General features: G+C 35.8%; 1 protein-coding gene across 3 annotated transcripts in view; it reads right to left on the minus strand.

Annotated features, from left to right (window-relative positions):
* Window positions 1-15,130, minus strand: part of LOC138695934 (phospholipid-transporting ATPase IF-like) — a 344,160-nt gene extending 329,030 nt beyond the window's left edge. For 2 of the 3 annotated variants that reach the window (XM_069820328.1, XM_069820329.1), the window contains exon 1: window positions 858-1,578. The gene's annotated coding sequence lies outside the window, so the exon portion shown is untranslated. Of the gene's footprint in view, window positions 1-857; window positions 1,579-15,030 lie in introns of those variants that run through there. The other variant, XM_069820330.1, reaches the window with a different exon arrangement.
* Window positions 15,131-15,493: the final 363 nt, after the last annotated feature.

Genomic DNA, 15,493 nt, shown 5'->3' on the forward strand with positions numbered 1-15,493 from the left:
GCTTTGAAACCGAGTTAGAAGAGACTTAGATTCAAAAGTAGACAATTCCACTTTAAATAGGCTATGGCTTCGTTTGGTTTCAAAAACAGACAACTCCATTTTAAATATGGCTTCGTTTGGTTTCAAAAACAGACAACTCCACTTTTTAAACTTAAATTCCGACCTGAATATTAATTTTAATCATATTTTGAGACTGAAAAAAATGTTTCTATGATCCATAAGAATGTTAAAAAAATGTACGTATAACGGTGACATTGGTTTCCAAGGATCTAATTTTTCGCCTCTCCTGTAAAAAAAGCAAAAGTGGAGATGTCCAACTTTGATATCAAGCTCCTCAATTCCCACAGGAATGATTGTCACAATGTTGTATTTGAATGAAATGTAATGCGGAATTTGTGAAGAAGGTAATATGCTTAGAATCTCATTATAAACCTGTAATAGATTTTAAAATGTAAATCACTTTTAAATACCGATTTCGTAAATAAAAATGTATTAAAGATGATACAATATTCCATTAATTATTTCATGTAAACTTGTAAAAATTAATTATGTACATCTACCTACCTACACCGTACAATGTAATATAAATGAAATCAAATACCGGTAGCTCAATTTTGGAATTATAAAAATTATTTTGTGTGAAATTCATTACTTTAATCTGTGGTAAATGTGCATGTACTGTCTTAAAAATCACATAAGGAATTAAACATAAAACTATTATGCCTTTATTTCTAAACACTCGTAAAAATAAAGACATTAAATCTAATTTATTATTAGAAGTTATGATTTAAAACTTATTTTCAAATATCTAAAGCAAAAAAATAAACATCGAATTGGTTTCTATGTGTGAGGCTTACATTTTCCTTCTGATACCCCAACGTAGAATTTCCAGATCTTTTCCATCTCTTATTAAACTTCTACATGTTGGCATGTGGTGGTTGTAACATATAGATGAATTAGATTTCTTACAGTGGATGCAAACAGCAGAGCCCGAAATTTTTGTTTTGTATAATATCCGGCGAAACATTCGTGTGTCGTTTTTAACCACAACACATTTACGAAGACATTAAACTTTTCACTTCATTCTCTCCACTTTAATTGCGTTATGATAGCAAATTTATATAATTCCACCAAGTTCTTCCACGACTTTCTTACAGAGAACGCAAGGTACTGAATCTAGACACATATATTTTGCATAAAATATCTCATTTTAATCTGAATGTTGCGGTTTTCACAGTTTGTTTAATTTTCAGTTTAATGCAAACTAACACCACGTAGTCAATACCAGGAACTTGTGAAAAAGTTTAACGTTTGTTAAAAAGACTAACACTATGGAATAACACTGTTTATGTAATTCTGCATGAACTATCGACACATAATTCAATCACTGTCACTGTGCGCATCTGACACACGTTACTGAGTGAACTCCACGTGTTCTCGTGTTGTTACACAACATGCCCGCCACTTCCCTGAGCTGCCCACTTACTGGCATATAGTAGCATATAAAGGTAACTATCAGACAAGTCAGCAGTGGGTGGGAGAGAGGCATGCACCACTTGCAGTATCTAGCCTCTGACCTTGAGGCTTTCTTGTTCGACAGCTTGGACATCCCCCTCAAACCTATACACTTCCTCCTACACCACTGAAGAGTTAATCTTGTGTTGAAATTAGTTATATCCAAGAATTGAAAACCAGGGCTTCGAAGAAAGAGAGGAAATGTTGAAGACTGATCCAAGGTTGCGTGCTGGACGTTGGAGTGGGGAACAGGAACTCCACTGACAGCTCTTGAAAGATCTGCAGAGCCTCCAAGGAAATAAAACAGCAGATAGACGGATAGACCATAACCGTTACCAACACCGTCATCACTATAAAAATTCACTGTAACCACCGTCACTTAAACTACCACCACCATCACTATAACAATCATTAACATTACTTAAAGCTACGGTTTGGCTACGACGATCTTCGTCGAACGAACATCGCCTACGATTGAAATCGCCAGCGGTCATCGTCAGAGAGTGGTTTCTTTACCGGCGAACTTCTTAGATGGATCAGCGAATAGGGATTATAAAGAATGGACACTTCGCGTCGGTACCTTTGATGTAGCCGGACTGATTTCAATGACCTTCAAGCAAGCTAAAGCGTGAGATTCTGCTTTCTCCCTAGAGTTGGCGCTGACATCACACCAGCTAGCAGTCGACACAGCGGAAATATAACACATAATTAATACATCTAGGTACATTATGTACTCAAAATAAATTGGACCCATAAAATAATAAATCCTTCATTAACTGTAATGTCTAGACTCTAGAGTTCCTTTATAATGAGAGTTGGGACGTTGACCCCAACAACAATATTAAAATATGTAATGATTTGATAGCGCTGAAAATGAAAAAACAATATATATATATATATATATATATATATATATATATATATATATAATATACAAATATTAAACGAATTCGATACTTAATTTTATAATGTATTATATTATTTTATAATATAATTTATTATATCTGAAATATAAAATATTATTATTACAACTAGTTTATCACTGAGAAATAAGGAAAAGCTGTTAACTTTAATTTATTTGAAGCAAAGCATTACTGGATTATGCAATATGGTAGGCGATGTTTGGATCATGTGTCTCAATTCTATTCTCAATTATTATCTTAGCGTGTGCTCGATTACACTAACCTCTAGCGCTTGATAGTGGAACTAAACGCTGCGCACAGAGAAACAAAACACAGGAAAATTCGCTCAGTGTCCATTCTTTATAATCCCTATTCGCTGGATGGATAGTAAATTGTTTTATATAGTTGACCATGTCTGATCAGCTGATATGTGGATGACAATATGATAACGTTATAATATAAGTTTTACTTTGAAAAACAAGTACGGATCTTTAAAGTAGTTAATGTCATGTTTAGAAATAAATATACAAAGGGATCTTTTAATTCACTGATATTAAGACATCTTGAAAATGAACCCACCAATTTTAAGGATTATTTCAGACTTTCTCCCGAACAATTTCATTTTGTCTTAAGTTCAATTGAAAATGATATTGTAAAATTACCCACAAAATTTATTCACAAACCAATAAGCCCAGCTGAAAGATAAGCATAACTTTAAGGTAAAAACCAATTATATTAACACTTTCTTTTTACTTTTTAAAATGTTATTTTTTTCATTTAGGAGCATTTATTTAGGACATAATGTTACAAATAAAAATATATAATGTGAGAAGGGGGTTGTTGCACTTCTCTCCTTTGCTCGGAATTCCACTTCACTTACTATTTCACACTCAAACGTTTGCTTCAGTAGCTAAATCTGCTGCTCGTGTTTATCCTTCAATTATGAATCACTTTACTCAATTGTATTAACAGTTCTGGTTGTTGCAAAATATAGATTTGTTATTGTTTACGTTGGTTCTTCTTTTTGGATCATGTCGAACAGGGATTAGTGTTTAATCATTTAATATCTCGTCTTCATTAGTGGAGAAATTGCAGAAAGATTTCTGTTTTACCGCCATTATGATTTGTATGATGTATAAATCACATGTTATTAAATGATTTAATTCATGACCTACTGTAATTTTACAATTGGTTTCTCGGCGATGATCGCCAGGTTTTTGCCTCCAAGGCAAACGCCGACGATGTTCGTCGAGCCCAGCGGCGTTCGTTGACGTTCATCGCCGTAAAGGAACCATGCACATTCAAATCAACGGGACAGAATCCCAGCGATGATCGTCGGCGAAGATCGCCGTAGCCAAACCGTAATCACTGTAGCAACCATTATCGTCACTGTAATCACTAGAGACAGATAAAATATTAAATGTAATTCCTTTTAGAGGTATAGGAATAAGCATTTTCACGATTCATGAGTAGAATGCAATAAATGCGAATTTTTTTTCGTAGTTCATAATATTTTGATAAAATTTTCATATTTTATAAATCCTGCTTAACAGGTTGATTACCTGCTACTTTGAAAGTAATTCTCTTTTTACTCCAACTCATTATGGCTTTAAAGCTGGTCGTAGCACTATAGATGTGATTACAGATTTTATTAAACTATGTTTAGATGGTCTTGAAAGTGGTAATTTTGTCTATAGTAGATTTTTTGACCTATCAAAGGCTGTTGACACAGTTTGCCACAGTTCTCTTCTTCATAAGCCGGCTTTTTATGGATATGATAATGCCAGTGTTGAACTTTTAACGTCATATTTAAATGATAGATATCAGTGTGTGAGTTTTAATGGGAATACTTCTCAGTTTAAGATAGTCAAGCATGGTGTCCCCCAGGGTTCTGTACTTGGGCCAGTCTTATTCATTTTTGGTATACTTATTTTGCCATCGTTATATGAAGCAGCCTCCGTTATATGAAGAAAGAAGTTTTAAATTCAACCGCAAATTATTACCTTCATCATTATTCCATCCGCAATATAAATAATATTTATCCTAATAAGAATAAAATTAATATTCCTCATAGCAGTTTTGATACGGTTGCAATAAGACTTTATAATAGATTACCTTCTTATATAAAGGAATCTTCTTTTCAATTATTTAAAAGGTCGCTGAAGACTAAACTGAAGGCAAATCCTCTTTATGGCCTTGATGAAAATGTTAACATTAATTGGTAGTATATTTTGTTTTTGATGTTGCTATACATTTTTTAAATGTCTCCAGCATTATCTATCTGTCTATGGATCCATCCATCTATGGATCCATCCATCCATCTATCTATGGATCCATCCATCCATCTATCTATGGATCCATCCATCCATCTATCTATGGATCCATCCATCTATCTATCTACGGATCCATCCATCTATCTATGGATCCATCCATCCATCCATCTATCTATGAATCCATCCATCTATAGATCCATACATCTATCTATGGATCCATCCATCCATCTATCTATGGATTCATCCATCCATCTATGGATCCATCCATCCATCCATCTATGGATCCATCCATCCATCTATCTATGGATCCATCCATTCATCCATCCATCCATCCATCTATCTATCTACCTATCTACCTACCTATCTATAAAGTGTTCACGTTTTATAAAAATTTTCATATTTTGCATGACTTTTCTCTCTCCGTTAATATTTCTATAACTACCATAGCCGCGCACTTTCAAAATATTATAACGAGACAATATACATTTTTCTGTAAACACTTGAAAAACTCAAGCCAACCATTCCACCAACATTCCAGGATTCCCAAGGGCAAGTGAAATCTTAAAATTCCTCTCTAGAATCACTGAACTCCTAGTTAGTATCAATGAATTTGAGAACCTAGTGTGGTGAAATAGGATTATTCACTTTGAAGAAATAATAATAATAATAATAATAATAATAATAATGATAATAATAATAATAATAATAATAATAATAATAATAATAATAAAGAATTTAAGAAGCCAAAACAAAACAGGTGGTTCCTGTTCTACCTGTTGTCATTCCCAAGGGCAAGTGAAATCTCAAAATTCCTCTCTAGAGTCATTGAACTCTTAGTGTCAATGAGTTTGAGAACCTAGTGTGGTGAAATAGGGTTATTCACATTGGAGAATTAATAATACTTACTTACAAATGGCTTTTAAGGAACCCGCAAGTTTATTGCAGCCCTCACATAAGCCCGCCATCTGTCCCTATCCTGTGCAAGATTAATCCAGTCTCTATCATCATATCCCACCTTCCTCACATCTATTTTGATATTATCCTCCCATCTACGTCTCGGCCTCCCGAAAGATCTTTTTCCTTCCGGTCTACCATCTAACACTCTATATGCATTTCTGGATTCGCCCAAAACGTGCAACATGCCCTGCCCATCTCAAACGTCTGGATTTAATGTTCCTAATTATGTCAGGTGAAGAATACAATGCATGCAGTTCTGTGTTGTGTAACTTTCTCCATTCTCCTGTAACTTCATCCCTCTTAGTCCCAAATATTTTCCTAAGAACCTTATTCTCAAACACCTTTAATCTGTGTTTCTCTCTCAAAGTGAGAGTCCAAGTTTCACACCATATAGAACATTTTTTTTTTCAGTAGGTTATTTTACGACGCTTTATCAACATCGTTGGTTATTTAGCGTCTGAATGAGATGAAGGTGATAATGCCGGTGAAATGAGTCCGGGGTCCAGCACCGAAAGTTACCCAGCATTTGCTCATATTGGGTTGAGGGAAAACCCCGGAAAAAACCTCAACCAGGTAACTTGCCCCGACCGGGAATCGAACCCGGGCCACCTGGTTTCGCGGCCAGACGCGCTGACCGTTACTCCACACCATATAGAACAACCGGTAATATAACTGTTTTATAAATTCTAACTTTGAGATTTTTTGACAGCAGACTAGATGACAAAAGCTTCTCACCGAATAATAACAGGCATTTCCCATACATATTCTGCGTTTAATTTCCTCCCCAGATTCATTTATATTTGTTACTGTTGGTCCTAGATATATGAATTTTTCCACCTCTTCGAAAGATAAATCTCCAATTTTTATAACATTTCCATTTAGTACAATATTCTGGTCACGAGACATAATCATATACTTCGTCTTTTCGGAATTTACTTCCAAACCTATCGCTTTACTTGCTTGAAGTAAAATTTCAGTGTTTTCCCTAATCGTTTGTGGATTTTCTCCTAACATGTTGACGTCATCCGCATAGACAAGAAGCTTATGTAACCCGTTCAATTCCAAACCCTCTGTATTATCCTGATCCCATTATGATGAGTTTACTAAAAATTATTACATTTTTTGTGCATCATTTCCGTATTTATTAAATCGTAGATATTAAATGTGAACAAAATATGTCTAACAATTTAAGTGAAATCGCTGTCCACATACAGATGGCACGCCCAAAGCCACTTTTTATTGCAATCACGGATACGGAAAACGTGTATTTCTATGAATAGCTCGAAATTGATTTCTTCCAGCATTACTATAATTCTCAAGTGAGAATGTAAAAAGTTAACACAGTTATACACAAGGACTACAGTACTTATTCCAATGTGACGCACTGACTGGAACTTGGAAGGCTTCTTAGACGGCAAACTGTATAACCGCCATCTTATTAAGGAAATGGAAACAGATAATATAAAGAAGCAATAGTATAGAAGTTCCACTAGCTAACTTGTATCTCACTGCACTGCCTAGGTTAAGTTAATTAAGTTTATGTAATAATGTGGTTCGATTAAATTATTATGAAATCCATTAGAAGGTCGCAAGACCACTTAAATTGAAGTTACAACGCTTGACAAAGACAGGATGTCAATTTCATTCTCAGAAAAAGAAGTCGCTACTTTCCTAAAGCTAGGTTTTCTGAAACAGTAGTTACAGAAGGAAAAAATTTGCATTCTCAGAGTCTGCTTCACAATCACATTCCGTGCATCTATGTGAGATTTATTGTACAACGTTGTTCAAAACTCAGCATGCTTTTGAAATATCGGGAAATTAGTTAAAACAAACTTTACGAGAAATAAAAATTAAAAACACCATTTCCCATAAGAAAAGAATATACAGTCTGATCCGTTTGGGATGAATAATATTAATTTATTATTATAAAGCTATTATGATAGGTTACATCAGCTTCTTGTCTATGCGGATGATGTGAATATGTTAGGAGAAAATCCACAAACGATTAGGGAAAACACGGAAATTGTACTTGAAGCAAGTAAAGCGATCGGTTTGGAAGTAAATCCCGAAAAGATAAAGTATATGATTATGTCTCGTGACCAGAATATTATACGAAATGGAAATATAAAAATTGGAGATTTATCCTTCGAAGGGGTGGAAAAATTCAAATATCTTGGAGCAACAGTAACAAATATAAATGACACTCGGGAGGAAATTAAACGCAGAATAAATATGGGAAATGCCTGTTATTATTCGGTTGAGAAGCTTTTATCATCTAGTCTGCTGTCAAAAAATCTGGAAGTTAGAATTTATAAAACAGTTATATTACCGGTTGTTCTGTATGGCTGTGAAACTTGGACTCTCACTTTGAGAGAGGAACATAGGTTAAGGGTGTTTGAGAATAAGGTGCTTAGGAAAATATTTGGGGCTAAGAGGGATGAAGTTACAGGAGAATGGAGAAAGTTACACAACACAGAACTGCACGCATTGTATTCTTCACCTGACATAATTAGGAACATTAAATCCAGACGTTTGAGATGGGCAGGGCATGTAGCTCGTTTTGGGAAAATCCAGAAATGCATATAGAGTGTTAGTTGGGAGACCGGAGAAAAAAAGACCTTTGGGGAGGCCGAGACGTAGATGGGAGGATAATATTAAAATGAATTTGAGGGAGGTGGGATATAATGAGACTGGATTAATCTTGCACAGGATAGGGACCGACGGCGGGCTTATGTGAGGGAGGCAATGAACCTTCGGGTTCCTTGAAAGCCATTTGTAAGTAAGTAAAGCTATTATGATAGTAGGAAAAATTTCTTGCTGGTTATATTATGATTAAAAGATGTGAGTTTCCATATATGACAATCAACAATGCATAATCTGAAAAGACAAATGAAAATCGTAGATGATTAAAATGGCTACTACAAATCAACAGCGGGCACAATGTGTTCTTTGGTATGCTAAATTTGAGAGTGTTAAAAGAGCTCAAAGGGAATTTCGGCGTGAGTATGGTGTGCGTAATGTACCTAAATACGATTCCATAATGTTGCAGGAGGTCACAAGTGAAACCCAGTACGAGAAGCAGCTATCTCTTGGCTTGGTCCCCAAACCCTCCAGATGTAACCCTTCCTAACTTCTTCGTGTAGGGTTTTGTTAAAGACATTCTCTATTCACAGAAACACAGGAACATTGATAATCTGAGAGTAAAAATTACTCAAGCTTTTCAACAAGTCACCTCTCTTATGTTACAACGGACATGGGCTGAATTTCATCACCATTATGAGTTGTGCAGGGTGAGCAATGGGGGTCATGTTGAGCTCTGAGGAAACTCCCATCTTTCAGTGTTGTATGCACAAAGTTTCAACAAATAAAGTTCAGTAGTAAATGTTTTACGGTGTTTTTATTTTATCCATACCCAAACGGATCACCTTGTATGTTTTCAATTATTTCTTATTACTTTGTTGCTTTAACAGCATTCTTTCGAAATGTACCGGTAACAAACTGAAGCTATATTCAAGAGATTCTTTCTTGTGTTTGTTGTTAACAGGAAGTTCCTTTCCTTTTTTTTTAAATTATTTTATTCTTCGAAATAATTATTTTCTCTGTTGACTCGAATTGGTCTTATTTATCTATTTTATTTTGTTTGTTTATGAGCATACCACCAATCGATTCTTTACATAAGTTTTGGGTATCAACATTTTTATGGTCAACCAGTATCATATAGTTTTCGAGGAAAAAGGCTGATACGGGTGGTCTGAAACACCTGCTATGATCAGTTGATTGCATCACAGTAGCAACTTATGCTTCGCTATGCGTGAAAGTGTCTGGATATGTCACAGGACACACCACTTATGTTCCGTAATGTGTTTAACATAAATTTTGCTGTTTTTGACACATACAGCACTCCTGACTGATTCCAGTTCCGTCAATAATTGCTCATGGTGAGGGATCGAACTTTGTTTACAACACTAAAGGCTTTACCAATAACCAAAAATGTATTTAAAATAGGCTTAAGGACTTTACTAATAGACGTAGTATATTATATACACTATTTAAAGGGTGTAATTGATAATTTGTTATTTGAAGTGCTGTATCAGTGAAGAAGTGTGTTGTGTCAGTAAAGTGTGAAATGTGTTGTATCAGTGAAGTGTGTTGTTTAAGTGAAGCGTGTTTCTGTCAGTGAAGCTTTATAGTTTATAGTGGCAGTGCAAAGTATTTGAACAGTGAAATGTTTTTGAAGTGTCAGTGAAATCAGGATAGAATCAGTGAAATGTGTCGTAGTTGCAGTGCAGTGAGTGAGTTGTCAGTGAAATGAGTGTAGTGCTGAAAGGTACTTGTGCAGTTATGAATATATGATACTAGTGGGTTTTAGTTCGAACTTAGGTTAAGATACAAATTAGATTTACTTTAAACGTTATTTTAAGTGATCGTGCTTCATTTAATTTAGGATGCTCCCTGTTATTATTATTATTATTATTATTATTATTATTATCATCACCATTATTATTATTATTAATTGTCGTTGTTACCGAGCGGGCTAGCGGCGTGGTAGAGGGCTGGCCTTGCATTCGGGAGGTCCAGGTTTCGATCCCAGGGGCCGGCAATCCTGAGGTTTTTCATGGTTTCCTCAGTTATTTCCAGGCAAATGCCGGGATTGTACCTCTTGAAAGTCCGGCCATGGACGGCGATCCTTCCCTTAATCCTTTTTTTCATATGTATGAGTGAATGCTGTGTAATGTCTTAAATGTTTGTGTTGTAGCGGAGGTGGCCCTTGGCATTGAGTTGATCCCTCATCCGGGGAGGTCCTCCATGTCCTTGTGTGGTCAAAAAAGTATGTATGTGATCCATAGATTAATTCCTCTCCCGACAGGTCGCGGCCCTGTAAGGCCCGGGTGGCGTGGGTTGTGTAATTAGAACCTAAAAGGGAGAGGTTAAACTAAGGGAAAGAAGAAGAAAAATATTGTCATTATTGAGTGTAATTATTTACTACTGCCACCGGGTATATACCCATTTGCAGTGTACATACATACATACATACATACATACATTCATTGCCATGAAGTGGAATTAGATATGTATGTGAAATTTGCAACTTTACGACGTACATAATCTCTCTCATCATTAACGTCTGTTATCTGGCAGGTAAATTGTGTTAGACACTTTAAGGCAGCAAACATTACAAGCGCGCGCTCCATTTTCATCAGCCATGTTATAGGATTGCGAAATGCCGCACTTCGCACCAGTTGTTTTGGTCTCATGCTTGTCCAATCCAGAAAGTTTCGTGACGATTCTCGTCGAGAGGTCCAAAACCTTCCCTTGTGAGACGTGAATGTGTTTGTGACATGACGCTTTACCGGTATACGGGGGTTTGGATTCTCGTCACAACAACAGACCACGTTGTACTGTTTTGCTGCTTTCTTTACACTCAAACGCATTCTACTAAATCGACGGAGCAGTGTACTTAAGACTCTACATGATTTGTTCAATCGTTTGGGTTTGTAAATTTAGTAATCTGATTGACTGTGTACTGTATATTTTTAGTAGCGCCACTAATGTAGCTCAGTCGGCAGACTCGCTGGAGCTGTGCTCGGACTTGAGTTGGATCCTCCGTTTGGTCTGATTGGTTGGTTTCTTCCGAGATTTTTCCCAGCCGTGGGGAGGATGCCGAGTGGTCTATGGCGAGTCCTCGGCCTCACCTCACCTCATCCTCGTTTGGTCTGATTACCTGGCTAGGTTCTTTCCGAGGTTTTCCCCAACCATAAGGCAATTGTCAGGTAACCTGTTGGTGAATTCTCGGCCTCATCTCATCTCGCCAAAAATTTGTAATTGTAATTTTATAAAATTTTGACTTGTTCCACATCTTAAAACTTCACTGCTAATGTAAGATTTATTGAATACAATAAATGAAATGTGCACCCCGTAATCTGTTTTAATTGAGGAAACTTTAATGAGTGAATAAAAAGATAGCTGGTCATGTTACATAAATAGCTTTTTCATGTAAATAAATCCCATTATTTGGTAATCAAGTGCTAAGTTTTATGTAAACAATTTTTAACAAAGTTCCAGCATTTCAAAAGTTCTCTGCCATCTGACTTTTTAGCAACTCATGTTGCATGTAAAAAAAATGTTCATAATTTTACTGATATAACATGAGGCAGGAAACAAAAAGACGCATCACAACTTTCCTGGCAATACATTAACAAACACTGACGAAAGACACGTTACGAAACAATAATGAAGCTTCATCATGTCACGACAATATCAGATTTTCTATGCTGCAGCGAAACGTGGATGAACAGAAGAAAATATAAAATTCGATCAACTAAAATTATATTTCTAGGTCGATTAAAACTGCAATATCCAATATAGAATAAAGAATTGGATTTTAAAAGAGACCCAAATATGACAGAAACATTGAATGACAAATTGTCAAATTTATGAGAAAATAAAATTTATTTCTTACGTACGACGGGGGAGGAAGTTAATAAATTTTATCTCACTACAGATGGCTATGGATTTCATAAGCAACAATATTTCCAGTCCTTTGTCCTATCATTTCCTATTGTTGACAGACGTTCCCAAATCTGTAGCTGCATTATTAGGGGTATATACCTCGTATTCAATTTTTAATGGGACTTATGGTTCTTGTTTCTATGTATGAGGTCACCATCAAGGAGCGACTTTAATCTTCAAGGTATAGATAAACGTTGCAAGCCATGTCTGTTGTTCAGATTGGCTATTGTTCACTTTGTAATCATCATCGTAACAAGAAATAAATATCATCCATGTTATTATTTTTGTACTAATGGCGGGTACCTGATTTTTCTTCATTCACCCATATGAAGGCAGTTGTGTAGATCAATTATATCGACAGAATCGTTGTACAGGGTGCGCATTACACCCAAACTTCATTTAATTGTTTTTAATATTTCTTACGAGTGAAACGAATGTTACAACAGAGCATTACAAATTTATTCTTGAAACTTACTTCCGCAAGGGAGTTTTAGTTGAACAGCAGTATCGTTATGACGATCATTGCGTGAACGAATTTTTGGCCAATTGGATACAATTGAAGAGGAGTGTGACCCCAAAACCCGATCAGTCCATTTGGCCATTTTTATTATTTATATATTTATGATTATGTTTGAGACCTCTATCATTAAATTTTAAGCTTATTTTCTTCCAAAACAACGCCAATACTTGTCTAAAAATTTGTGTTATTTTGTTATGTCACTTGGAAAAACTCGCTCAGTTCGTATACCGGTAAAACTAGCCAAGTCCTCTCATAAAAATGGACTTAACGCGTTTTGGGATCATATTCTCCAATTATAGCAACTTCTTCGACGAAACTTCAGAATTGTTAACAAATAATATCAATATTTTCTTTTTCACGTGAAAATAATACATCTTTTTAAAAACGGACTTAATTTAAAAATTAATATACTAAGCACGAAACTCAAACATTGAAGTACCGCAAATAATTAAATCATTAAAACTGTATCACAGAGTTATTCGTTGAATTGGTCGTTGTTAAAAGGCACTAAGTCATTTCTTTCCGTATTCTGATAATAATCGAAGAAAACTGTTCTATTAATCTTAATAATTTTAAAGTTGTGTTCACCATGATAATACTAAGGTAGAAAGTATAATTGGTTTGTTTCATCCCCTATTAAATCCATAAAAAAAACTTAGAAAATCCATCAAAATGCACGTTTTGTCAAAAACTGACTTTGTGCCTTTTAACAATGATCGATTCAGTTACATTCTACGGTCTCGGTTAGGCTCGGTAAACAAATCTATGACGTGAACATAAAAACAAGTGCCGGAAGCTCTCATTCGAAACTGAACACGGGTATGTTAATTGGATTCCTTAAGCATTGAATGCTGATCAGAAGTGGAAAATGGTGAAGTGGTGCCTTGAAACTGTCTAGTCTTTTCAGAGAAATGAAAGTTCTTGGAATGCTGAATATTATTCTAACCTTCAAAGACGAATACGAAAAGAACTGGCCAGGGAGCTGAACAAAAGAGGCATCCTTCAACATAGCATTTGCTATCCGAGGAACATTTGAAACACTGTGGATTTGAACTGCAGTGTATTCACTATACAGGGTTATTCACTAGGATTTACCGTTCCTTTCGGAGCTTATTTCCGAAGACATTCTGAATTATACCTTTGTGATTGAAACGTCACAGTTTTATGTTGCCCTTTTCTGCCTTTTTTAATATAAATGCCTAATTTACAAATAAATGCTTTTTTTGCCTTTGATTATTTGTCTATTATTTATTAAATTATTATCAAAAATTGCCTAAAGGTATATTTTAATTTATTTCTATAACCGCTACAATGAAAGTGACTTCACCGAATGTATATTATTGTCTTTCGGTCAGTTCATATTCTCTTTGCAACAATGAGTGCTGCCATGCAAAAATGTATAACAGTAAGCGTTTTAATTATCGCTTGTGTTTATTTGACAAGGCAACAATGAGTGCGGGTCTAGCGTTATTTTTAACGGTTACTTTTCTTTCAGTTTTCATTGCTACGTTGTTTTAGCTAGCAGCAAGATGCCGAAATTCAGTGTTCCTTTACGCAGTAAATTGCAAAGTTACGTTAATACTTTTGGATCCGACGTATTTTGTACTGACGGTAAAGTACTTACATGCAAAATATGTGAGCAGTCAGTGAACTACGAAAAGAAATATTTCATATCGCAACATATCAGAACAACCAAACACAAAAATGCACTTTCCAAGGCTACTGGGAAGAAGGTTTCTTTGCTTCCAACAGTAATTGCAACATCGAGTCGAAAATCTCAATTTGCATTCGACTTGTGTAAAGCTTTTCTTGCTGCCGAAATCACTTTGTGGAAAGTGCAAGGTTGTGGGTCTATTTTTTTAGTAGGTTATTTTACGACGCTTTATCAACAGCTTAGGTTATTTAGCGTCTGAGTGAGATGAAGGTAATAATGCCCGTGAAATGAGTCCAGGGTCCAGCACCGAAAGTTACCCAGCATTTGCTCATATTGGGTTGAGGGAAAACCCCGGAAAAAACCTCAACCAGGTAACTTGCCCCTACCGAGAATCGAACCCGGGCCACCTGGTTTCGCGGCCAGACGCGCTAACCGTTACTCCACAGGTATGGACTTGTAGGTCTAGTGCAAGGTTTTTGTAATTGCCTATTTTAGCTATTTCTAATGCCTTTTTGCCTGCCTATTTTAGCTATTTATGAAGCCTTTTTGCCTGCCTATTTTAATGATTCATAATGCCTAGTCTCTGATTATGACTATCTTAATTCACAGATGCTGCATTACAAAGAAATATAGTTTCATGCGTTGAAAGTATTCTAATAAAAAAAATACATTTCCAATATGAACAATGCCACTACTCACGTTGTCTCAAATATATTGATGTTCTTGGAAAAGAGGATAACTTCACTCACTAGCCAGACCAGCAACATGTCTTGCGGAATAACTAAACCAAAACAAAGACAACTGTCAAAAGCGAACATTAGCAAGTTAACAAGTTATGAGAAGGAAGAGGAAAAGGCAATGTGTAGATACAGCCCCTCCACTGTTCTCTCTCTCTCTATTCCCCTACTACAGTATTCTGGATAGCAGGTAAGAATGGGAAGATCTGAACTTCCTACACGGAGTGAAATGGTGGGGACGGAAGAGGGGAACCTACAGAACGTAAATGAATAAAGATGATCTCATATGCGGAGTGTTGTAAGATTTCGGTGTTGAGAACAATAGTTGGCAGTTGACAGAGCATGTGGAGAAGAAAACCGAAGTATTGAAAACTTAAAGAGCTGACTGCCCGATTAACCTAGACTTTGTAACGATTCCTGTTTTG

This window comes from Periplaneta americana, chromosome 3 (assembly GCF_040183065.1).
Source record: "Periplaneta americana isolate PAMFEO1 chromosome 3, P.americana_PAMFEO1_priV1, whole genome shotgun sequence".
Lineage (NCBI taxonomy): Eukaryota > Metazoa > Arthropoda > Insecta > Blattodea > Blattidae > Periplaneta > Periplaneta americana.